We start from the raw sequence: 26,761 nt of genomic DNA on the forward strand, positions 1-26,761 counted from the left end.
TAAAAGTGGTTATCTTATTTTTTCCGACGCCTCCAGCAATTTCACTGATTTGCGTACAAATTGACAGACAACACATTTTCCACTCATTTCTTGTTTGACACGAGATTTTCTTATATAAAAACGGTATATTAATAGAAAACTTTTCTTAGACCTTTGCTTACTTTAAGTTCTTTGCAATTTTTTCCAATTTCCTTTTCCGTTACGCTTCGCTATAAACTTCAGCTTCTAATCCCAGTTATTGATTTTATCGAGTGCTTCTGTTTTTACAACTATAATCTCTTTTGGGACTGAATACCCGGTTAGTTTCACGTATTATTTGGTTTTAGTTTCCATCAACACTTTTGCACTGACACACACACTTGGATATATCTTATATATATATATATATTTTATTCCTTTTCGCATTTGTTGTATATCCTTTGTTAAATTTCCTTTTATTCAGATTTATGGGGGGAAGCAAAGAATTTTGTATTAGCTCTCTTAATGGGCATTTTTCCAAATTTATTTAAATTATTTTCGCTGTGCCCATTTCGCACACACATGCACTGTAACACGCGACGCGAGACACGCACACAGACACAGCAAACGTATAGAATTTTTCACTGCGCCTATGTATTCGAGGGGTGGTGGGCGGTAGCTATGCTATGTGCTATATTGGTGTGTGTCTCTGTATATCCTTTGGCGCGGACCGAACCGAAATTCAAAAGACTGGAGACACCGCCGTCGTTGTCGTCCTTCCACGAGCAACTCAATCGACACAATGAGCCCAGAGCATATTGGAAAAGTCCTCAGAGCGCGATGTCTAGGCCAACCGAGTTTTCCACCACCGAAAAGCATGTGAAAGCAGCTCTGCAGAGAGCACAAATTCTCCTGTTTAGTGAGTGGGCGCAGAGAGAGAGGGAGAGAAAGTTGTTTCACAGCGAGAGGGAAAATGGTTGAAAAACCAACAGAGAGCAGGGAAAACAGCGGATCATTCTCCACAAGGAGAACTCTCAGTGTGACTCTACCGAATCATATGTTTTGCATCCCATCGAAAACTCGGAGCCTACAGATTCCATCTCCTCTGCAACCGCAGTTGGAACTTCCTGGCTTCCTATGTTTCGTTTATAGCTAACCTCTGGACCAACTTTTCCCCGCCTCTCTCCTTTTTTCGACCCATGGCCAATAGGTGTTGCTGTTTATCTGTATTTGTGTAATATCCTGTAGTTTCATGAGTTTCCGTTACACTCCCTACGTGCGTATTGTTTTTTTTTTACACATTTACGAGGATATTTTTTGGGCAAGCGATGCTCGGACTTAATAAGTTTGCGGGTATGGTTTTTGTAAACTTTATAAGGGTTTTGTAGTGTAAAGTAATTTGAGTGGGAGGCTTAAAAGCATGAGAAGGCTATTTAGCAGCTTACAGGCAGATGTGAAGTAGGCGATTAAGCTGGATTTGTACATAGATGCTAAGTGAAAAACTGACGCAGAAGTTGGAAAAGTTTGCGGGGATTTGTATAATTTGGTTATGATTGCCTAATAAACATAACAAAAATATCATAAGGATAAGTCTTTTTAACTCTTTATATTTAAGAGCTAGAATGTGATTATGCATGCAGATTCTAGTGATTCGCAAAACAAAACATTGGTATCCCCAACAAACAGCAAAAACCTGACCTTTGAAAGATGATTTTATGTAAATGGAATATTAATTGTTTTTAATTCGAGAAATTAAATTGATACAATCATTAAAATGTTATGGGTGGAACTTGTGTACAATGAGTAACGACTATCTGATAGCAGAGCAACTCGACTGTATACTAGTGTTATACCAATTTAACCGATGTAAAGGTAATTTCAGTTTTATATTCCTTTGTTTCCTATGCGAAAACTATGACAAGTAGAATCAGGTACCGTATCAAATCAAATTCATTCTTCCGCTCAACAGTTTCCGAAAATTTCCGCCCACTTCCCCTGAAACTCGCGACACACCCAAATTTAAGGAGCCAACATAAAAATAAAGTCATCTAGAGTAAATCAAAACGGCATGAGGCAAATGCAAGGCAAGAGTCATAAATACTCATTTTGCATGAATGAGAAAATAAAATGAAATTTGCATTTGACTGCACACTACGGCGACGAAATTATTTGCCAGCAATATACGGTTATTTAAGGTTGCGCCCGACAGTAATGCACACAATAAACGCCCTGAAGTTCGTATAGAACGCAACAGGAAGTTGGCCAAAAGCGAAGAAAACAAAAAATATTCAAGAAAAACAAAAAACTTAAGAAGGAGGAAGGAAGCACGCAAAATGCGCGCCATATGATCGTGGGGGAAAGGGGGAAGCCCTGAGAGCCGCGAAATGGGAACACGTCAAGTGGGAAATGCGGGAAAAACGAAGAAGTGCCCCCGAAAATGGCCTTTTCGGTCTTGGAGAGTCTGCGTTGTTTACAACTCACGCACACAGCGACAGTCTACACACACACAAATGCAACGCAGGGACCTCACGTTACCGTTACGCGCTTCCAATCGGAATTAAATTTCACACAAAAGCCGGAGCTACAATTTCAAAACACACCGAACGCGAAGCCAGCAAACGGAATTCTGAGTGGAACCTTTGAGATATTTTATCCAAGGAGCGGTCGCGGAACGCAGCGGAAACGGAACACAGCCCCTACCAAAACGAGAGAGAAGGTGCGAGAGAGCGAGACAGAGAAGGGGTGCACAATTTTGCAGACATTTGGCAATTGCATTTCTTGGGCTGGGGAGGCTAGAATGGGGATAACGAAACCCCGGATTAGGTGGTCCCCACGAATTTCTGTAATTAAGCAGCCAGTAATGCGTAAAACGGGGTGGGGTGAAAAGTGCGGAAAATGGGCGGGAAAACGGGGCGAACAGGGCCAAAAAGGCAGCACAAGCAAAAGGGGTTGGGCCAGTTTTAATTTCAAATTCAAAAAGAAGGCCAATTAATTAGGCAGGAGGGTCGGATTTAAAGCGACTACTGGAAAAGCCCGAAAAGATGGCGAGGTGATGACGCTGGTGATTTTGTTGACGATGCCGTTGACAGGTGGCCCGGGCGGGTGGAAAATGGGCTTGAGTCTCAGTGGCTGGATACCTTACACGAAATGTGCGTTAAAAGTTTTGATCCAAGTGCGGGAAAAGCTTGGTTTCGACGGAATCCCAAACAAATGTTTGGGTTTTCCAAAAGGGGGAATGCCAGAAAAAAGTCAGCTTGGCCGTGTTTTATTTCAAAGAATTTTATTCAATCACTTTTTGCTTTTATAGGAATAAGAAATCTATTGACACGAAAGAATGCTATTTTATAACTACCTATTCCTCAAGTTCTTCCAGCAATCTGTCTTGAAGTTACTTAACTTTTCATGTTTTCATAAGAGTTTAAGGGGCCAAAAATACTTTCAATGGATAAGCAAAATGTTTCTGGTCATAAATCCCCGTCTAGACACTTTTTGATTTTTTCCAAGCCAAAAAACTTGCCAGCCCTCTCTCTAAACAATACATTCATTGTGGACCCAGCGTGGTACCCATCAACTTTTAATTTTGTTTCATTTTTTCGCAATTTCTTTTTATTTTCTGTATTCATATTTAGAGGCGCTATGCATTCGCTGAATATTTTCAACAAATTTCATATTCATAGCGCGTTGAGTTGGTTTTATCGGAGGGATGGCAAACAACGCAAACAACAAATCTAACCGAAAATGTTTACATTGAAGGGGGATTTTTCGCCACTCTTGCTGCGTTCCTTGGGCATAATTTCACTCATTAAAATTCCATAAATCGAGGCGAAAAGCGGCAACAACGTATAATTGCTTTTCACTCCTGATTGCATCGCGTGCTCGATAAGAATTGATTGGATTGCATCGGATTGAAAGCGAGCCGCATCTCACCTCGCGCCAATTAAAAGGTTCTCAAGTTGTCTCGTGTCTCTGGCGTTTCGAGGGATATCATCCCCAGCTCCCTACATCCTGCTTTTTGCCTGTCCCAACATTTGGCCACACATTGCCGGCACATGTTTGCTTTATGAGTTATTCCCCTGGAAATTTTTGAAAAACAAAGATGAGCATATGGGCAGCAAAAGTGAGACGCCCTCGCCCTCATAAAAGGTTCAATTTCGGTTGGATCAGTTGACCTCTCGACGGGAATGGAAACGGGGATTGTAAAATGACAAGGGCCACGCATGCGCACACGCTCTGGCTTTTTTTTTAATTTTTATTGTTTTGACTCTATCAGAAAGTGCTTAATCCCGCTCATCCATATGGGAAACATGTCCGGGTGTGTAATGATGATGACATTATTGGCTGTGCCGCGACCAGCATCTTTTTGTGCGGTTGCGGCTTTAAATGTAATTATAGGGCCTGGGATCAGGAACCCCAAAATAAAAACAGAACCCAAGCTCAGTGATCAATGCCGCAGTAGTTTGTCTTTCGTCAACATCTGCCACTTCGCTTCTCCACTCGCCTCCACTCGTAGAGCAACAGTTTCAGTTTTAAGTCGCACTGTTATGACATTTGCTTCATTTGTCAGCGCTTCATTAGTCACCAAAGGACCTGCCCGGACGCTCCCTGACACTCGATATGTGTCCATATCAACGAATTTGTCCCTAATTTATGTTCTTTCAACGACACCTAAGGGAAGAGGCAATTAGATCGCGTGGGATACTACAAAAAATGCATATCGAACTAATCGAAGGGGATGAATTTCTAAAGGGACATACATATTGGAAAGTTATAGATAAAACTTTGAAATGCGGGAAATATATTAAGGCTATATAAACGTGGAAGTAAAGAGGATTATATATTTAGAGCACATAGAGGATATATTTAAAATGAAGCCATTCCTCAATGTTATATGGTTCATTTTAGAAGTTTACCACATATTGATTATTTTACTGTATATTAAAAGATCTGTTTATCCCCCAACATTCTCGAGTAATGCCTTGCTTTCAACATTTTGCTGCAACTCACTTGTCATTCTGTGTGGCTTCAGCCTTTCAACTTTGCATTAAAACATTTATCTTCATTTTGCGCAAACAACTCACAGCCGCATTATCCCCCGTACTTTGTGTTCGCCCATGAGGGGTGAGCCTGTTACCAGTTGAGACACATTTCTGACCAGTCCAACGGTGGCGGCTGACATGGCCCGAATCCCTGTATCTCGTCTCAACGCCAAGGACCAAGCTCAGCGTCCTGAAAATCAGCAGACCTTCATCATCAACTACTCAAAGAAGCGAGCCAGTGATGCCAAATGGATGAATACAGAAAGAAGCTAATCAACCGCAAGGAATAGCTACACATATTGATGATTTAATAACCAAAATTATAATAATTCTATAATTAGTTAAAAAAACATTTAAGTTAAAAACAATATTTAAAGCATAAAATAAGTGAATATTTAAAACATTTTAGTGATTTTAAGACAACAAACACAAGCAAGAAAGTATCAGTCATCACTGGCGCAGGACATGCGGACATCCTACTGATTCCACAGCACTTCGTGGCCCATTCCTGTGGCTTAACACTCAACTCGAGTCACGTACGCGTCCTGCAATTTCCTCACACCCCGGGTTTTTCTCTTGACATGAGCGGGACCATGAGTTCGGGTCCTCAAAGCGGGATCTTGACTGTTTGGCTCTTTTGTCACAGTTTTGGTGGCCGTTTCGCTCAAGTGTTGCAATTTGATGGCACATTTCGTTAATGCCACTCCCATTAGTTGTTTATAGGAATTTCGCTGTAGAGTATTTTATTCGATTGCCTACGATCTTTAAGGCTCCCGTTTGCAACGACCCCACTATATATCAAAGTGTCGGGTCATAAAAACAACACAATTCGAAACTGTGGCAAACAATTTTTCACATATAGTATAAATAAATTGAAAAGGAAAAATGGGAAAGTTACGCACATAAGATTTTGATTTTAACGAACTTGTTTAAATGAAAAGCAAATATACGCTGCATAAAGGGAGGATTTGTTCCCCTAATTTTGCAATGAATAAGTACAAGTGCACCTCATGATGCATTACTTCCCACTTTAAGGGTAATAAAAATATCATAAAATTCGCGAAGCTATCTTGCCCCAAGTTGAGTTCAAGGCTTTGTACGCTCTCTGTTCCCCTTTTCACATTTTCCTCCTCATTTCCAGCTTGTCTGTTAAATTTTGCGCAAATGCCAAAGTTTACACGCATCAGCAAAAGCTTCTGGACAGGAAGCCGGGGATATAAAAACGAGTGAGAAGAACTTTAAAGAAATCCAAATAAAAGCAATGCAATATCCAAAGTTTTCTTTGCCAATTTTTCGTGCTTTTATTTCCCGAACTCTTACACCATGCTGCGAGCGCATTAAGCAATTTTTCAAAGCACTTTCCACAGACATTCAGGGGCATCTCCCAGACATTCACCAATTTCCCCGAGATGGGTGTCTGTTTTTGGGGGTCCGTTGGGAGCGACACTAACAAATAACGACAATTGATATGTCTGGCATTGATGGAGAAAGCAGCCTTCGAAGAGCAGCCAAATAGAATTTTAGAAATGTGGAAATGAAATTATAATTACAAAACGCCTTTTGTCACTGCCAACTTTGTTAATTAAAACTCAATGGCGGCTCCTGCGAATGCCAGAGGGAAAATTATGAAAACAAATTGCGAGCAACATGCTCGTGGGAAAATTATGTCAATGTACACTGCAAAACTAATTTGGCAACCAGGCAGCAGCACAGCCGACTGAACTTTGGGCCAAGTGGAGGCACACGGATGCCGAAGTGTTGTTCCCAAGGTTTCCATGGCCTATCGCTAACACTTATCCTCTATCCCCGAACACGAACCCGAACTCGAATCCAAATCCAAATCCAGAGCACAACTAACTCATAAAGCCAAGTGCAACTTTTACAGTTTTCTAGCCAGGACGAGAAAACAAAAACCATAACCAAACTGCTGCGTTGTGGGAAAACTTTCTTAATAGATTTTTGCTTCGGATAAACTTTTCCAATACAACAAAAGCAACGTATAATATATATATATATATATAATAAAAAGAAGAAGAAAGCAAGGCATCCAAACAGGAAGAAGTCTCTTTCCTTATTCCTCTCCTAACTCAACCCCTAACGATGAGTTTCTGTCGGTATTCGAATCGTATTGTGGCCATCTTTTTGCTAAATTCAGTTTAGCTGTGGAAATTGATTTTCATCTTTGGCCGGCATCTTGAGTTTGTATTGCGGCTTAGTCAAAGTTTTCCCAAGCCTTGATTTGGGTGGGGAAAAGTGGCAACAAGGCCCGTCCTAATGCCAGGCCTATTGTTTACACATCATATTACATTATGGAGCATTATATATAAATGGTAATCAAATTGGTTTTGCTCAAGGGCCAGACACTCAAGAGTTGGTAAAGTTGGTATAAAGTTTACGAAGTGAGAGCTGATAGGAAATTTACTAAATATAATCTCCCAATGGATGTTAGTACAAACTACATTTTTTCAGCGCACTAATAGTCGTGCGTTACTCATAGAGTAAAAGTTTTACAGGATTCGTTAAATATTAGGTATCAATATAATATAGCTTTTCCGACTCATAAGGTATACATACATATATCTGATCTGTCTGCCGCTCCGCACGTCTGTCTCTCCGTCATTATGAACGCAGAGATCTCGGAAACTATAACTTTTGGCATGAAGATATTGCCACGCCACCTAAAACTCATTTAACTGTTCTTAAACGTGTAAATATACATGTTACCTATTTACATATGTGAAAACTACGTAACCAACCACTTTAAGTCGAATATAATCTAACCTTTATTAAAAGACCAGCCATTTTATAGTCGCGTCACTTGACTATTCTCTCGTGTTCTACTTTCTAGTGTTGACTAAGGCCATTTAAAAACTGCGTGTAAATCAAATGCAAAGCTGTGCTTTCCACACAGCTTTTCGCTTTCAACATAAAGCCCTAGGCATTTTCGCTTCACTGTCATCCACTTTTCAGTTCTCTTTTTTCTGTAATTCCCAACCATAAATCCTTCCCTCTAGTAAGAAGTTAATCTTCATTTTCCTGCTGCCCCTTCTATTAAAAAGCCATGCATCAATGTGACCGACAAGTGAGAGGTATACAACTGCAAAAACCTAAGGCACCGGGAGTTACTAGTGGTTTTTGTTCATCCCCTCCTGTCAGGGCCTCACAAACTCAATTAGAATGAACGAGCTGGCAAAAGAACTAGCTAAAGTAGGGGCACCCACATGCAGATGCGGAACGCAGACTAGCAGTTATGGATACATTTTACTGTTGGAATGTCGTTGCAAAGTCCTGGCAAGGTTAATCAACAGATATACAACACTCATAATTAGAGGGGAAAACAAGATGTGGGAAATACAGAATAACTAGGGAAGCAAACGGAGTTGTCATGCTGCTTAATTTCAAGTAAATTCAAAAACAAAAATACATATAGAATGGTCATTCTATCGTTAGATAACATTTAACATGTAAATAAATATATAACAAAATATAATCATTTTGTGAAGGGACTTCTTAGTGCTATAAATAAGCCTTTCCTTAAATTTTTTTATTACATTTGAAAAAAATTGTAGTCATCTCTAAAAACAAGCGAGGGGAATTGCAGTTTGTGGTTGACATCTTTTGATTAGGCAGGAAGAAGTTTTTTCCCCTCAGATTGTTGTTCCCTTTTCTCTGCGTTTTGTTTGCGCTCCATTTAATAATTTAATGGCTGCAAATTTGTTGCAATTGCAGGCGATCCTGTGGGAAGTTTCACTCGCCCTTCGCACTGCCGGAAATGAGTTCTTGATGGCATTTGCAGGGGCTTTAGGACCACCCATAACCGAAAGTTTCAAGTGTCTGGTTCACTCTGCTAATTAAGCTGTGCCCACTTCTATGCTTCAGTTTTGGTTTCAGCTGTGTCCGCCGTGTCCGCCGCATGCGAAAACCCCATTAGAGTGGACCAAAAACCCAAAACAAATTAGAGCTGCGACACTTGAGCACGCTGCAGCCCCCAAATATTTTTGAACTGCCCACTTTTTGCTGTTTTCAATGTCAGACAATGCGCACGTCCGCTTTGTCTGTTGGTAATTTATGTGTCTGCCGTTCATCTGGGGTGAAACAACAGGAGATATTCCACTTCCACTTCCTCGTTGCGTTGCTGCGTTATTTAACCATTTTAATTTACTGTCTGTCCTTTTTTACTTTTGCAATTAGTTTTTGCGGCGGGGCATAAGCCCATTGCAATATTGCTCAATAAATTCCGCATTGATCATAAACGAATTGGAAAGTTTTTTGTTTCGGCCATTAGTTCGGCGAATACATTTCGTTGGTCGATTGTCATTCACATTCGGTTTTGTTCTATTGCTTTTTGTTTGCTTATTTATTGTTAAACGATACGAATTTGCGGAGCAAAAACAGGAATGCTTTATGCTAAATTTAAGTTCCATGTGACGGAGATAATAGTAGAGTATTGGTAGTGTCAAAAATGGTTAACTACTAAACTAGTTACATTTACATATTAAAATGGAGCTCCAATAACAAAATGTTACTAAGATATTAAGACATTTGGTAAGATACTTACAATATTGTAGGCCACCAAAATAAGCATAAACAGTTGTTACATATTTCACAGGAATGTTACAGTTCTGGAATAAATAAAATGAATATTGTGTTATTAAATTACACTTTTACGTTTTTTTTTTGAGATTTAAATGAACCCTTTGTTACTTTAAATGTGTAGTTCATACAGCTTTATTACTAACACAATGTCCCACAATTAATACCTCCATTTGCCCTTAGATGTTTCAATATTATTGGGATTGCATCATCTCTGGTCAGTGTCAGCAGCCCATGCAAGCAGATTTCAAATGCCAAGGACATGGCTGATAGGTTCTTAGCCAAAGGCCAGAAGCCAAAAATCTGTGAAAATGTCAGAGTTAAGAGAAGTCAACTGGTCAATGGAGGGAAGGGCAAACAGAAAGCGAACCAGACACTGGATGGGACTTTGGTCAGTGGAACAACAGAGCAATAACAAGTATTAACTAGGATTGACTTAAACTTGCCATAGAGACCAGCAACTAGAAGTGCTGGCCAGCAATAAAATGGTTGTTAGGAACAAAACAAACACCGACACATGAAGGGAATCGAAAAAGGACATCAGTTCAATATATGTAAAGTGCTGAGTAAAAACTATTTACAAAGCTTTTATGCAGCCATCCAGAGAGTATATGCGAAATCGAGACGACGAGGAGGTACAAGTGAATAAATAATTAATAACTTTGGCGGAGCAAATTGCCAAAAATTCAACACACAGAAAAATGGAAACACGAGAGCGTTTATTATTTCCCCCCCTTCACTTGTGGAAAAGTTTTAGCCCTCCGCAAAATGAGAAAAGCGCAGGAAAAGCCAGGCATTAGCCAAAAGTTTCCAGAGTTTATTTTATTCAATCTATATAGAGGATGAGAGAATGGAGCGCAGAGGATTTATTTAAGTGGATTTAAATGCGCTTTGAGACTCGGGGAAGATTCAAAAGTTACACATTTCATTTATTCGCTTGCATATTGAAAGTTCCGATCGAATTGCCTTTAATTACATTAATACAAAACAAAGAAACAATGACTATAATGGCAAAATACTCAATTAAGCCTTTGGACTTAGTTTAAAGTGAGGTTTCCTAGATTTGGGAAAAAAGGTGAGCAACAGCTGTTGCGACTTAAAGTTCGTAGCGGAAGTTGTTGATTTCAAAATAGGTTTTAAATAATTAAGTGCAGTCTAATTGATTTCCAGTGTATCGCCTGAACTTAAACTTCTCTTCAGGGTAGCTTGGCTTAATTTTTCATCTGGCCCTTTTTCTGGTCAAGTTCATTTGATTATCTAAATGATGGTAATTAAAATTAATTTGCATTCGGCTTCCTACAAGCTCGCCCAACACATTGCCCGTTAAATGGGAAAATTAAAAGTAAATTGAAAGTGAAATTAATTGCAGGCCTGGGTGGTGCTCAAAGTCAAGTGGAGTTCATCAGAGAGACATGTGTATGTTGTTATACAGTTGAGGTCAAAATAAAAGTAGTTTTAGCTCAGTGTTTATAATTTATAGATGTATTCAGAATATGTAACTTAAATATAAATCAAACTTTACTAAATCATTACTGCACATTAAAACCAATTAAAGAGACTACTACTTTACTGGTTACTTCATATAGGATTATATCCTGTAGATAGCTATTGATTTAAGCATAACTGTATTCACGTTTAAAGTTCTTATCCCAGTTGCAATTAGCCGGCAGTAAATATTTAATGAAAGCATCGTGCCGCTGGTCTGGCGAACAATCGATGGGCCGAAGTGTCTTGGGTGCCCTGCAACATTCGCCTCATCATTTATCAATTCCATTTCAGTTAGATTGGATGGTATCATTTTTCTTTGCTCACAGATTTCGCACGCCCCTTTTCCATTCATTCCAGTCACTCAGCCAGTTAGTTTGAGTTTGTTGGCCAGTAGCAGTCGGTAGTAGCCGTCAGTCGGCGAAGTGACTGGGTTTTGGATTTCCGCTGCCTGCGACACTTGACACGAACCCAAGCCCAGTCCCAAACGCTCATCCATTCAATCACTCAGTTAGTCAGTCGGGCATTCGCTCATTCATTCGGGCATTCGAACAAAGGAGACGCCTCTGGTCAGCCAACTGTTGACATTGCTAAATGAATGAACCCTAGTTAAGTTACAAAATTGCATGAAAAAAAGAGGGAAGCACACAGGAAGGGAAAGTTTGCTGTCAGTTGCGATGAGTTTGTGCATGCCCTGTAAATAGGTTTTCAAAGTTCAGTTGCAAATTATCTAATATAACATAAAAATACAACTAACACAAAATAGTATCAAATTCAGTCTACTTTTTTTTATAAAACTAAGAGGTTAGAAAAATCGCTTTAAAAGCGAGGATTTCAGAAATATATACCACTACCTACCATTGCCCGTGGTGATAACAAGTAAACAAAGATGACAGGCGGACAGGTAAGAGGAAGATGGCTGAAAGGGACACAGCCGAGTGCAAATCAAATGCATTAAGCGCAACGGTAACCGAGAATACTCGAGTATCAACCTGAAGCTATCTTAACCCGGCCATTCCATTTATCCATTTAGCGTTGAAAAAACTGTTTCCCTCCACCCAGTTTCCTGTGTTTTTTTTTTAGTTTTTGGTTTTGGCCCGGCACTTTGCACGTACCTGCAGTTGGAAACAAAAACCTTGAATGGGGGGCTGCAGCAGCGCAGATCCCATAAAAATGAAAATGGCCAAGGAAGTTGGAGATGGCAATTTAATTTCGACCGCAACCAACACGAACATGAACCGCGGTGGGAGAAAATCCAAGCCGAAGGAGACTAATGTAGGAGTTTTCCCGAGGAAACGGCGACCGAATTGATGGGTGGGTATGCATTCTAACGACCCCATTTGGTAACCCTTGGCCCCAGTGCCCCAACTTTATTTGTTTGTGCTACATACCAACCCCCACCCCTCCTCCCCCTGTCACATGTGCGTCCGATTTATCACTGAATCGCATTTTAACCACAGGATATTTGATCTTGTGCCATTTGACATAAGTCTTGGCCAGCCAGCTCCACACAGCTTCCAGCTGCAAGTTGTGCACACATTTCCCCATTTCCACATTCCACTTTTCCCCACGGGGAGTTGCCCCGTCCGTCTGTTTGTTTGTTTGCACCCTCGAAAATCAATAAACTGATAAACATATTGCATTGTGCGCTCGGAGTGGGTAAATTGAATCGAATCCCGTGCGGTCAGCTTACGGAACAAAGTGATCAAAGCCAGACTGGGCATCGAATGAAAACTAATTTTAAATTAATGGGGAAAGTTGAACAGCAAATCGATTGGGCAAGGCCATTAAATGGTGGGTAAAACAAAAATATTTGCACATTATTGGCTTAATTTTGGCGATTATCGTTCAGATGAAAATATTTAAATCAACGAAAATGCTTCGAAACTGCTATATTTATTATGGTTTATTTTGAACAAATGATAGAGTATAATTAAAACGAAAAATGTGAAATAAGCCTGCAAAATGCTGATGCTCATAAAGATTTGAATATGAAATATGTTTTTGGTGGCACATAATCCTTAGCATCGGAATATTTTATGAGTGACAATAGTTTAAAAACAGTATTCATTTGATTTAACAGCCAAGCCAAAAAATTGAGGGGCTGCTTTTGAATTTGTACTTGTAAAAGATGTATAAATAAGTAATGTGTCCCAATCTAAATTCTCTCAATTAATTAACTCAATTCTATTTGCTCAAGCTGTACCCACTCAAATTAGTTTAATAAAATTAAAGTCACTTTAAGCAAATCTCCTTAACAGGCTTGCAGTGCAGTTGTGGAAAAGGGTTAAAGAAACACAGGAAAAGCTTTGCAAGCATCTTATTTCAAAGATAAAATACCGCCAAACGACTCTTACACAAATGCCAAGAAAATCAAGGAGTCTCCTCTGTTTATTTGCCTTTGTTATTAGATTGCTAGCCTTTGGATGTTTGTGCCCAGCTGATAAAACAAAGCCAACCGTTTACTATAATAAAATATAATGATTATGATGTGGAGTGTAATCAGGGAAAATATCAATGATTCAATCCATGACAAGTGTTTGCGGGTCGAACCCAATTTGTTGCTTGTTTTGACATCATCAGTGGCATTTCACATCCCATTCCATATACCCATCAGCATCATTATCGTGGGGCTGCCGCTAGAATTTTTATGAGAAAAGTGGCCCCATAATCATTATGTATGAGTGCCATTTACCCCCCACTTCCACCATTTCCAACATTTCCACCGCCCCACCCACAGCTCTTGAGCGAGCATCCAAGCAAGACAATCATTATCTTTTGCCGCCCATCGAGAATCGAGCACTCCCCACTTTCGTCCTCTTTCAGCGCCAGCAAAGGGGGGAACTATTTTCTCTGTTTTTCTCCCCTGATCAGCATTTGATAAAGTAATTTGTCAATAAAACTAAGGACGAATCGTTCACTTTAACAAGATATTGGCTAGACTGACGAAGATTAAGAGACTCGATAAAATGTATTTTTTTACTTTGCCATCACACATTTTCATTAAAGTCAAATATTTTTAAATGGTCACTGGAAAATGAAAAATTTAATTTTTCATTCCCTCAAGGCGTATTTATTAATCATATAAAATGTTAATATTTCATTAATAACTTTTTCATTGACTTTTTTCCTGAACTTAAAAGCCCCCCGAGAATTTTCGTTTATTAACATTATGGCTGCCCTGTCATTATAAATTTAAAAAATACATTAAAGCCACAGGCATTGGCCGACGTTAACTCTTTGAGGCCCGCATGGTCAGTGTTGTGTGTAAATTAGTGGTTAAGCAAATATTTGCTGCACAAAATAAGCAAATTATATATATTTATGTAGCCACATTAACAATTAATTACAATTGCCCAGAGTTTGATGATGATGATGATAACATGGCCAACACGCCCCGTTGAATGCGGCTAATAAAATTTAAATATTGATTTATTTCCCTCGAGCCGCCCGCCCTTCGGTCATTTTTATGCCTTGTTCTTTCTTGGGGCTATTTTATGGCCATAGTTAGGGTTTAAGCTGAAAAATGGTACGAACAGGAGGAGTTTTCGTGTGTAAATCAGCATAAATCCTGTGGTTTAATTTGCTTACTGAATTGGGTCATTAGGGATGGTTTTTACAGTGCCATTAAAAGCAGAAAGTAACCTTAACGACTAGGGCAACTAGGTTAAAGCGGCTTACCAACTTCAAAGGCAAACAGAAAAAAAACTGTGTATTTAAACGATTAACGCAAAGATTCTCAGCTGCAATTGAAAAGGAACCTGTTAAGTATTCTCACACATGATCATCAATTAGAATGCCTGCAGTCATAAGCAAATTTGCGTACATCATCATTTATCATATGGAGCCCAAATGCCTTTCTCCGCCCCCGAAAAACCCCCAGCTGTGACCATTGTGTGAGTGGTTTGCTCCATTTATGCCAGAGAGCCTCATAAACAAAAACTTTTGTATAAATAAATAAGGAAGTGAAGAGCATTTCCCCCAAACGATTGCTCATGAATTGGAGTGACAGAAATGATCGAAATAATTCTACCGAACTTGTGCATAAATAATATTGAGCACGAGCTTTAAGTAGCTGCTCAAGAAACTTTTGTTGTTACCATTACTGTGACTTCTGTCGTTTATAATAATGATGGCGATGATGTCGGCATTTTTTGTACCGACTTCCGTAAAAGGGAAAAAATCAAAACAACTAGCATAAAAAATGATTCCTTGGGCTGCATTTACGTCATTTATCATTTCACTTTTGCGTCATATTTCATCATTGGTACCTCTTCGGAAACTACAAATACCACTTTTATAAGGATTTCACATTGTGAATATGCATTTTAAATCTGTTATTCATTTTTTAGACCTCTTCTAAGGAATGCAAGGTAGCCAGGCAAAACACATAAAATTTAAAATATTTTTAATGATATTAGGCTTTTGAACATCGACACTACGAATATCCAATCAATCAACAAATATCCATTTCATGCTCTGATTTTTCCACCCATGCTCTAGAATATTTTTAATTAATTTTGCTTTTGATTTATTATAAACATATGCTTATCTGTTGCAAATAAACCCATTCATCTTTTTACCATATTATTAATCAGTCATTTATGCTCCAAATGACTGGCTGAGACGCCTGGGCTTGGCCGAATAAATCGCAGGGATTTCAAACTCATTCCGCACATATTAATTAACAGTCTGAAGAAGTCCATTGTCATAAAATGCTCAGACATGCAAGCAATTTGTATTACGCTCTGGGTGATTTAGGGATGGGAAATGCCTCGCCCTGCAGCATTTTATTGCCTGGGCGCGAAGTTTGTTAACCTTCTATAGATAAAAAACCCTTTTTTGCTGGAAGGGAAAGTTTACTTTCTGCCGGAAGTTGTTTTCAACTCTGGGCTTGGCCAAAACATTTCCCTTCCGACTCATTCTCCATTCTGGCGCTTCTCTAAGCCATTTGTTTTCGAGGTGGCAAGGCACACAGATTAGCAGATTTATGCGAAGATTTTACACTTGTTAAATGCTCGGTTTAGGCGCTTGTGTTTTCTTTGAGCCCTAAATCAGTATATTTTAATTGAAATTTGTCCCTTTTCAAGTGCGGTTTTCATTAATTGAATTAATATATTAAACTTATTAATAATTAGTAAAACAAAATCGTGTTTGTTTTGCTTTTTCTGCCAGCTGTATCAACAATCCATTAAGCTGTACTATTAATTTCATTCAACTTTGTCCTAGATTGTAATTTACTGGAAAATCTGAAATTCAACGCTTTCTACTTTCCCATGATTTGTTCCTCAGATTAATCCGAGACCCTCCATTTTAATTCGTAATTTTTAATCATTTTTTCTTGAGATAAGGTTCACATTTATCCATTACCAACAGACTTTCGACCGAAATTGCTTTTGATACGCTTCCACTCGTCATTATCAGAGGAGGCTGCACCCCGACATACACAAACTTATCGAACAACTATAGATCATGGGCTTAATGGCAGCTCAGAGATATCGAAGAAATTGAACGGAATTTGAAAATATTTATCATGCTGTATTAATCAATTTCATATGCCTCAAAGAAGTGGGATCGGGTCGGGCAACGGGGATTGTCTAATAAAAAGCTGTCTCGCATTTGATAAACGCGACCGATAACAAAACGACACACGGAAGGTTTGCAGCACCCGCACGAGATGAGTTCAAAAAAATAAATATATTTTCGGGGCAGGGGCAACTTCAGCGGCTTCTTTGCCTTTTTTTCGGTTGTTTTTTCTTTCCTTTCCTTCTTGGCCAAACATATCGGTTAGGCACGCTAACCCAACGAACCCGAAATGTGTGGGGAAACGGGGCCAAACCCAAATAAACACAGTGGATAAAAAAAAACAGCGGTCCGAAAAAATTTCAAAAAGTCATCATTAACCATTAGGGACGTCATCGATTCAATTCGACGGGGTCGATGTCGTGGTTGGTGCACCTAATTAATTGTTAATTAATTAACATAGATACAATGTGCGTTGTGTGTTTGGCAATGGCCGAAGCCAAACATTTTCACGGCGGCTGCTGTTTTTGTCATAATTTTTTCTCAGTTCTCTTTCTTTGTTTTTTTGTAAAACGCATTCAACACGCACTGGCGCCCAACAAATTCAAATTCCACAACAAAATGTCGAACAAAACGCAGCGAATGAAACAAAAATCGAAATACATTTGCGTGAGCCACCTTTTGTTTTGGCCCAAAGTAAAGAAAAAAACGTCACTACCAGCGGACGGACGTTGCACGCGACCAAAACAGCAAATTAAATACCTACAAAAATCCAAAAACCAACAACGGCCGGCGGTTGACCACAACAAAAATACGGCCCAAAGGGACCGGATCCCATATCAACGGCCAAAAATTATTTTGGGGTCACTTTTTCTGTCGGCCAAATGGAGTGTTTGGTCAAGTGATGAGCAAATTAGCTGAAATTGAGCCGGTGGCAGTTAAATTAAAAAATGCTTTGGGTGGAAAGAGGGTTCGACAGGTGACTGCGGGAAGTGTGTGTCAATACTTTCAGTGGATGGGTTTTTAGAGATGTAAAACATTTATTTGGTTTTCTATCAAATCAAATTGCTGTTTGATTTGAATATTATTAAATATTCTTATGAAGAAAAATGGTATCTAGGTTTTTTATTAAGAAATATTTTAGAACTTTTTTATACGTAAGCAAAGAATGATTATTTTCAGCTGTAATAACTAAGAAATATTTTTTATGTGCACGCATTTTTTCTCTAAGTGCCTCTTCACTTAATTTGCTATTAGACATAACTGTGTAATTAATTCTGGTTCAAATTACATTCACACTACGGTGTTACCTCTTAAAAACAGAGATTGCTCACTCATTACTCAAACCAACTTCCTCAATCTCGAATGGGGCAAAAACTGTTTCATTAAGATCATTAGTACAAAAACAAACCGTATGAATTTGTACATAAAGTCATTGTAGTACATGCAACATCAGAGTATGAGGCACGCAACATTCAAATCAGAGTCGAAAACCAGTTTAAACATTAAACATAGACACATTTTTAATTAAATTAAATTATTCTACGAAGAAAACTACAGCTAAGCTCAGACAAATCCTGTTGACTAAGTTGTAAGTAAGATATTTTAATTTTCAAAGTTTTTTAGAAAATTACCGTGTGCCCATAACTGTAACTATAGCCAGAACTAGACGCTAAAATCAAAAGCCATCGGTATGAACCGCAATGACGTTGATTTCCACGATATCCAGCAGATACATGTGCGGCCAAGATACAGATACATGTGTGCGAGTATCTTTTGTGTCCATTCAGGGGACTGGTCCCGCTTGCCTATCTAGTTATTATTGAAATTAAATTACCCTTAATTGAATCTGAAATGTTCAATAAAATCGCATGCCGACAACTATTTCGTTTCGGGCTTTGATAGGCTCCGCCATCGGCAATCCCTATCGTTGCCTCAATTTGTATTGGGTTTTTCTTTTTTCTCAATTTGCATATGCATGGCAAAAATTCCATTTTTGTTTTGTTATCGTTTACAATTTGTTTCCCCTTTTCTTCGGGCCACGCTTGTTTATTTAAACAAAATGCAAATTGAATTAATTGTTGTTATTTCTCTTAGATCGGTTATCGCTTAATGTAGCAATTTGTCTTTGTCTGCGATAGTTGGTGATATAAATCTTTAAATTGCCGCATTTTTGGGTTAACTGGATGCGGAGGTGAAGACAAAACGGTTTATTCCGGTTTTTTGAATTTAGTTTTGGGCAAGTAAAAAGGTTACCATAGGTAATTGACTCTTGTGCTTAGTCAATCTCGACACAAAATAGTTAGCGTTGTACCAGCAGTCTATTTAATTTTTATATAAATAGCACAAGCGAAATAATCGATATTCTCAAGCAATTAATGGCCACTTGGATACTCAAGCATTCTAGGAATTTTTCCGTACTTGACAAAGTTTTTCTATCTTGTCGGATCTGTTTTATTTTTATTCGCTTCTTGGAAGCTATCGCTCCATAAGTTCTTGAGCTACTTCAACCACTTTTGATTCCAATGGTTTTCTCGTGGCTTCTAAGAGAAGAATCGTTTCTCACTTAAGAAGAAATAGGACTGAACGCTTATAGCTCTAATTACCTAATTGATCGATCTATTTCTATGGCCCTCTGTCACACTTTTCTACGCCGGCTTAGTGTCTTCCGATAATTGCCCGACTCGTTAGGCAACTAATTCCACTTGAATTTCCATTTAAGCACTTAGGAAAATGCCCGTTTCGTGCTTTTCACATGAACAATTGACGGCAGAGTGAGGAAGATCAGTCAGAGTCAAGCTGCCAGCGCAAATCAAAGCCAAATCAAATCAGCGACAAGTCAAAAGCTAATTAACTGAAAAACGCGCACAAAGACTGACTAAGAAAGCAGCTCAACGCAACTTCTCGTCGGCCAAGACTGATGATCGTGGCGAGTCAAAAGTAAATTACATGCGAACATGAAAGGTGCAGATAAAACATGCCAAACAAATAAAGCTCGGCTCTGGCAACCAAACAAACAAACAAACAACCTACAAGCAGCCAACAACAACACAGCAATGACATTAAGCATTTAGCCAAGGAGAATCAGCGAATTGATGATCAGTCAGTGATCTGTGTTGGCCCCAATGGAGGCTCGATTGGGTGCTCCAAGTGGTTGCTGCGGTTCCTCATGTTATTATGTATGCCAAACAAAGTCACAACAAGTTGACGACATGAAAAGAGGCTCAGATAAATAAATAAATGGCCAGGACCATGAGATCGAATCGGAACGTAGGATCGTTCGATCCCATAGATCGACCAGCTCCACTTGGCCATAGTACATCTGTGCTGCATAGTTTGGCGTGCCTTCAATCAGGCGGAATGCTGGGCTGCACAGTGAGAAATATTATGCAATTCAATTTATAACATCATACTTAAATATTATAGAAATATTGTGCATTAATGCTAAGGTTCAAGATCATTTTCCATGAATACTATTAAACCTAATGTTTTTGAAAATGCCTGCAGGTAACTTCTTTTCGTATAAAAAAGTAATACAACTTCTATAGAGTTTATTGTTAATAACACGGGCATAAGCTTTGAGTAATTTATATAATTTTTATTCGGTTAAGCTAGTTATAAATAAAGCTAAAACCCTATAATTTAAACAAATATGTGCATTTACAGTCCTTTACCGCATTTGTCCACTTTATGACCATAATTTGAGTGTATAATTTTGCTAGTGCTTCCCAGGAAACTGTTTAGCGTTTTTAAAGTGCTCTCCTGGCACAAAACATGTCTGAGATCTTTTGACCATAAATCCAAACGCAGTCGAGCGGGAGGAAGACAATTTAAAAATTGTCTAAGTCGCAGGCAGTGCAGCGTAGAGTTCCTCTTTCCAATGCAGAGGTAAAAAGTATTCACAGCCTCAGCTTCAGCTTCGACTGCGATTCCAGTCCAGCCATAAAAGGTCACACACAGCATTCTGGCCAAACACTTGTGAACCCGTTTAGCCTTGGCCCGTTTTGGGCGTCTGGGGCTGGTAATTGCCCCAAGATTTATTTGCACGCCCCCTCCGGATGGGGGATTCTGTGCTCTCGGTTTTAGACTCTGGCAAAAAGCATTCTTTACCGGTCTGTGTCTCTTTTGGGCACAGATAACTAACTTGCCACAACTCGACTCTTCGGGCCAAGACTCGAGCGTGACTAGGCCTTTTCCCTCCTACCATTGGCCATAAAGAAAAAAAAAAAAGCAAAAAGATTCTCACGAGCCGGGCCTCTCAAATTGGTTGACAAACTAGCCGGGCCTGCTCATATGTGCCAGTCCATTTGCATATATCCGCTGCACATCCATGCCTTCCTACCTTTCGGCCTAAGTAATTGCTTTTGTGGCACGTCTTTAATATGTTTATTGGCCCATGGAGATGGAGATGGAGGAGTCGAGCGAACGTGCAGCACCTCGGGGGGACTTTTCGACTCGATAAGGGGGACATTAAGTGGTAGCCAAATCAGTTTGTGCTCCCGCCACCGAGTTCCTCCCAAGATCCCCATCCCCATCCTCACCGGCTATTCATAAGTCGTGGCGAATTAGCTCTGGCATTGACTTTGGCATCTCCGATTGTGAGAGAATGCCCAAGGAGGTGCGGGTTTGAATAGATCTCGGCTTTTGGGATTATTGAAATATTCTACGAGAGATTTCCGAATAATTGTAGGCATTATTGGGTGAATTGAATGGCAAAGTGCTGGGTCTCTGATTTTGAATGGGTAATTAAGTGTTGGCTTACACATAATTATTTGTGGTTAAGCCAATAATTGTTTAGTTTCTAGCTAAAATGCAGATATGCTTGTGAGCTGGGATTAGGTTGAATGAATATGAAATTAAAATTTATAAAATGTTTGTATCATCATGAGAAATAAATATTCGCTTATGTTTATAGCTGATGTTTATTTCTTCCACAACCTATATATAAACAACGCAACCTTCGCTGTTCACATTTCCAGATGATTTTCGCGGTTCATTCGACACAACCCGCTTAATGAACTCGAAAACACATTTTAGCATGAGACCGAGCCTTGCTGAAAGAAGTTTCGAATAAATAAACAGGCACATCCTCTTTCGAGTGGCCGAGGGCTAGGATGGGGAGCCAACCCCTTTGGCTGAACTTAATTAAAGTCGGCAAAAGACGCCTGCAAAAATTATGAATTCAGTTGATTTATAAATAGAGCAAATGCAAAAAAAATGTCGAGGGACAAGTGACAATCGGCGACAATTCCTCATTCTCGAAGAACGAGGGGAGAACTCAAGCTGCGGCAGCTCAACGTGATGAGCAATTGTGCAGAAAAAGTTTACATGGCCGCCGTAGGGGGGTAAGACTGTACGGGGGGGTAGACATTGACATGAACTGCCAGCTAATCGACGGCGAAATAAAAAACAAAAACGTGAGCCCGAGTTGGAAGCCACTTCGGAGATGCTCCGACAAGGCGACCCATTTGTTGTTTTCACTTGTGCACCATTTCACAGACACTTCACTTGCCATTCCAGTGGGATGCGGAGGGGTCGGAGTGCCCCTAGAGTTCAGGGCAGTAGACTCCAGCGGGGGCGAAGAAAGCGGGGTTACAGGGGCACGACATATAGGGGCTTACGTTTAGAATACCCTATAAAACGGGAGACACTTCAACATCCCACCCCAACTTGCCTATGTGCCTCAAATAAGTTTACGACTACTAAATTCAATTGAATAATTTCAGTTTGTGTTTCATTTTAAATTTATAATGATTCAATTAGGCAGCCATTTATGTATAATTTTAAAATAACTACTGTAACTTCTTTAATACATGAAGATTACATTTAAATTTATTAATAACCTCACTTTATAACTAGTATGTAAAGTTATTATAGATTATACATACACATAAGCTTCTCAGAAGCAAAAGCCATTCAGTTTAAGTTTATTGGAAATATAAAAGCTAGCCTGATTTATGCTCGTTCACGTAAAGAGTATCTCATAGTTCGCCTACGTTTTCCACCTGCTTTTGCTTTTCTTAGGACTCGGATTTGTTTTAGTTTAGCTGTCGCACCGCCTCCAAAGAACATTAAACGTGCATGTAAGGCAATAACTACTATTACGACTAAGACAGCGTCTAAGACTGCGACTATGGCCCGAGTTTTTGTCTCCGTCTATGCGGCTTTTTGTCTGCAGCTTCCTGCCAGTTTTCCTCCTCTATTTCCACAAAGATCTCGAGGTGAAGCTGCAGATCTGAGCTCGAGATGAAGTTAAGGCTGAAGCCAAAGCTGAAACTGCCGCTAACGATGTATTTATGCCAAACGACAAACTGTGGGAACAAATAAAAATTTAGCAAATGCCAGACACTGGAAGACAGCGAAAGAGGGACTGGAAAATAAGAAGATGGGGCACTGAGAATCATCCGATTGTGGGTTGCAATATAGTGCGCTTGTTCGGATAAAGTATCTGAAGTGAAATATACGTAATCTGAATATGCTTTTCGGTTCCATTTTGGAATAAAGACAGCTGGAACCTTGCGGAAGAAGTTAGCGCGGCCATTAATGTCAAAAATTTCAAACTGTCAATATTGTTAAACTATCTGCAGTGCAATATTTTAAGTTATCTTGTCTGCCACTTGTTCTCCCCCATTTTCACCCATTTCATCTTCGCTTACTTGACATTTGGATTGCATTCTGTATTGAATAGACTTAAAAACTTTTAAAAGCCGCTTCTGCCAACCGTATTTCATCGAAGGCACATTTCCCACTGTCATTTGTTGGTGCTGTTTTCTACGAATAAAGGTTGTATAAAATTCAACCCACAAATCGCTCGTCACGTTTTTCGCGCGCATCTTCATCATCGTCTTCCGCTATCCAGCTTTTCGGATCCAGCTTTATTTCGTATATCATTCCATTTCGGTTAACCATTTTCGCCGTATTTTTCGTCTGTCAATTCCAGAGACAGTAATCCAAAATATAGCAAAGCGAGTGCTCGAATCTGGAATGCCCTTGCCATTAAATAATGGCATTCGCATTCAAAAAGAAAAACTTTCATGGGGAGAGACGGTTTAAGCCGGAATTATGCAACTATGTATCGGATTAAATCGATTTGAAAATCGTGTACACTTATGACACTTAAGAAGTAGTTCCTTCAATATGCCAATTACGTTCTTCATTGTGGTAAGAATTACATGAATATTGACCAATTTAAAACTTAATTAAAACTAAAATCTTGAATTTTAAATAGTTTCTTAAATAGTTTATTTCTTATATTGCGATTAATTGGAAGATGACAAACACTAGCTCCTTAAACTGCGATCCCAGCCATTTTAACCCATTTTAAAGCCGCGAAATTACAATTCGAGCCAAGTGTATAACAACAAACACGATTTTTGCTCTGGCAAAAGGTTAAATTCCTCGATTGCCTCTCGAGCATTAAGCTGGCAAATGCAAACACCGAAAAACGCTTTTCATTTTACGAGTTGCCGCTTCTCCAAAGCTCCTCCCCATTTTTTCCCCCATCCACCAAATTTGCGCTGGCAAACATTTTCCTGTTTTTGCTGGCCATAATAGTAATAGCAAATTGCGGCAATTGCATTCATCATTAGGCGCCACTTTTTGGGCCTGGGCTTAGACAAAAGGTGCTCTTAGCCCAGTGGTCCCCCCCCTCATAAATGATGTTTTTATGAACGAGCTCGCATACTTGCAATTTGCGCCGAGCGTCGGATTGAGTCAGTGATTTGTTGCAGTTATCAGCATTTTTCATTTTCAAAAGCGCTCGCGGTCTGTTAACAGAGACACATCATCAACATGGAGGCACTCGGAATGGAATGGCTACATGCACTGAGAAAAAATCTGGCCAACTCCAGTTGGGACACAAATTATAGTCACACTAGCATATATTCGTTTAAAATCTCAGAAAAATCTTGCTTTCAAAGAATTGTGACTTATAAAAGTAAGCCATATTTAATTCTATAATTAAAATAATGTCAGAAAATGATGAAATAATAGAATAAAATGCTATTTAAATATGTATCTAAAAGAACGATTAAGAAATTGAGCTGTAGATAGTTCGATTTTCAAGCATTCATCATAATAACCCCTATATTTGTAGCACATTTAGCACCTTGATGTTATTTAATTGCCTCTCATATATGCCGAATTGCGTAGGTGTTTCGTATTTTTTTCCTGTGTAGCTAAGGGGCCTTGCCACGCCCCTTTCGAGCTGCCTCCCACGCACTGAGTGAGTGTGTGTTTGCAAGTGGGTGCCATAAGTCAGATTTATGTGTGCAAAATAGTTTCTGGGGTTTCGGCTTGTCCCTATGCACTTTACCCTTCTCCAAGGCGGTGGGCGTAGGGGCGTGGGGGCGTGGCAGAGCCTAGTTTTACTGTTATGCTGCTGGCGCTGATGTCTAATATGATTTGTGGGCCTTGTTTAAAAGTTTCCCTCCAAGGCGTTGTTTGTTATTGTCTTTGCTTGAACGTGGCCAGAAGTTGACATTTCAGAGACTGTCAAAAGAAAAATAGCTACTAAGCTAAGGAATGCATCAAGTAGGAGATTTTGTTTCACGGATAAAGTTTCTTTTTGGAGCAAAAGAAATTGTAGATGTGTGTGACAAAGAGATTTGAATTAAAGTGATGAATACGCAAAAGTGACAGAAATGCTGACTGCAAAAAACAAATACAATCTAACACATTTTTAAAATTTATTAACAGATGTGGAAAAAATAAATAATGAGTGAATATTAATATTGCTTAACCTCAAAGCCCCCAAAATATAACACTATATTTCTAAATAAATCTAGCCCATCTGCATTCCCCATTTAATCTAGATAGCACACCAGAAATATAGTAAAAGTATCTGAAAGAGTAGCCTGCGGCCATTTGACTTGAAACGAACTGTTAAAACATTAAACCAAATTACTGAAATTACATCAAAGAAGATAAAATCTCCGAAAGTACAGAAAAAGAAGGCGAAAACTGGGAGATTGTAGCCATTAAATAAAAGATACTTTTACGCCGACGAGCAACCGAGAAGATTGCACAGGCGGCGAAAATATTTCACAACAAATGCATAAATCACAATTTGTTTGCCGCTATTGAAGATATCTGATAGAGAATGCTTACCGCCAGGGAAATAATCCAATCCAAAAAATGGAAGGCGGGCATAAAAAAGCACAACGAATATACAAGCACTTCGAATTTCCGAATTTTATTTATCTCTTGATTTCGAGTCGCTGCTCAATCGCTGTGGCATTTCAAATGCATTTCACTTGCGGGCGCCCAAAATAAACACTTCATTATTAGAAACACATGCAACGCACTTTTAGCAGGGGGCAAATCTCCAAAGGGCTGTTCTTATTTTCAGTTCTTATTATTTTCGGTTGCCTGTATTGCTGGGCCCGCCTTGAGGGCGAATATTTAAAAATATACAATATTTTTCCTTCTCTATTTTCTCACATCACTGCACTTTCGCATTCTGCTGCTCTTGTTTTCCTCTGTCGATTTTTGCACACGCAATGGAAATGCTAGGGCGAGATGCAAATGTACGGTAACGGGATTGGGGCTCCAAAATGAAAAGGAAAACGCATTGGGCTCTAAAAATAGATTTAAAGGCATCGAAAATGGGGAAACTTTAATGTAAGCAAACGGCGCAAATACACCGGGAATAATGCTCAAGCTTAATTGTGTTATTCAGTTAAAAAAGAAAATACTATCCAAATTTGTTAGAATTCTTTAAATGCAAAACTAGCACTTTAATCATTATTATAATGGTTTTAAAAATTTAATTATATTTAAGTAACAAGTTATATTATGGCTTTTAAGAATTTAAATACTTGTAAGTTACTTATGAAGAGTTTAAACTATTCTGTTTAGGCTTTTCTTTTTTCTCCGAGCCCCAATTTATGCCCATATTTTGTGTACATCCGCGACCGTTCCTCAATTTTCCGCACCTTTTTTGTTTAACTCCTTCGTCAACACACACTCTTCTTTTTTTAAACAGCGTGCACTTTTCACGCGCTCTCCCGCCAATAAAAACGGTTTTTCCGACCGCTCGTTCGTTCGCCTTCAACGAAGCTTCCCGCTCGCGTGTTCAAATCGAACTGAAAAGCGAGGAATAAAAGCAACCCACGATCATCGGCGATGCTGATGTACATGTCTTCTGCCTGGAAAGAGCGTCTAGG

At 39.2% G+C, this 26,761-nt stretch overlaps 1 protein-coding gene across 13 annotated transcripts in view; it reads right to left on the reverse strand.

The window, feature by feature from the left end:
- Positions 1 to 26,137, reverse strand: part of LOC6732634 (neural-cadherin) — a 124,564-nt gene extending 98,427 nt beyond the window's left edge. For 10 of the 13 annotated variants that reach the window (XM_039298541.1, XM_039298536.2, XM_039298538.2 and 7 more), the window contains exons 1-2: positions 2,494 to 2,622; positions 162 to 431 (exon numbers count right to left, since the gene is read on the reverse strand). The gene's annotated coding sequence lies outside the window, so the exon portion shown is untranslated. Of the gene's footprint in view, positions 1 to 161; positions 432 to 2,493; positions 2,623 to 9,552; positions 9,617 to 25,703 lie in introns of those variants that run through there. The other 3 variants (XM_039298534.1, XM_039298535.1, XM_039298530.2) reach the window with 2 other exon arrangements.
- Positions 26,138 to 26,761: the final 624 nt, after the last annotated feature.

This window comes from Drosophila simulans, chromosome 2L, assembly GCF_016746395.2.
Source record: "Drosophila simulans strain w501 chromosome 2L, Prin_Dsim_3.1, whole genome shotgun sequence".
NCBI classification, from domain to species: domain Eukaryota; kingdom Metazoa; phylum Arthropoda; class Insecta; order Diptera; family Drosophilidae; genus Drosophila; species Drosophila simulans.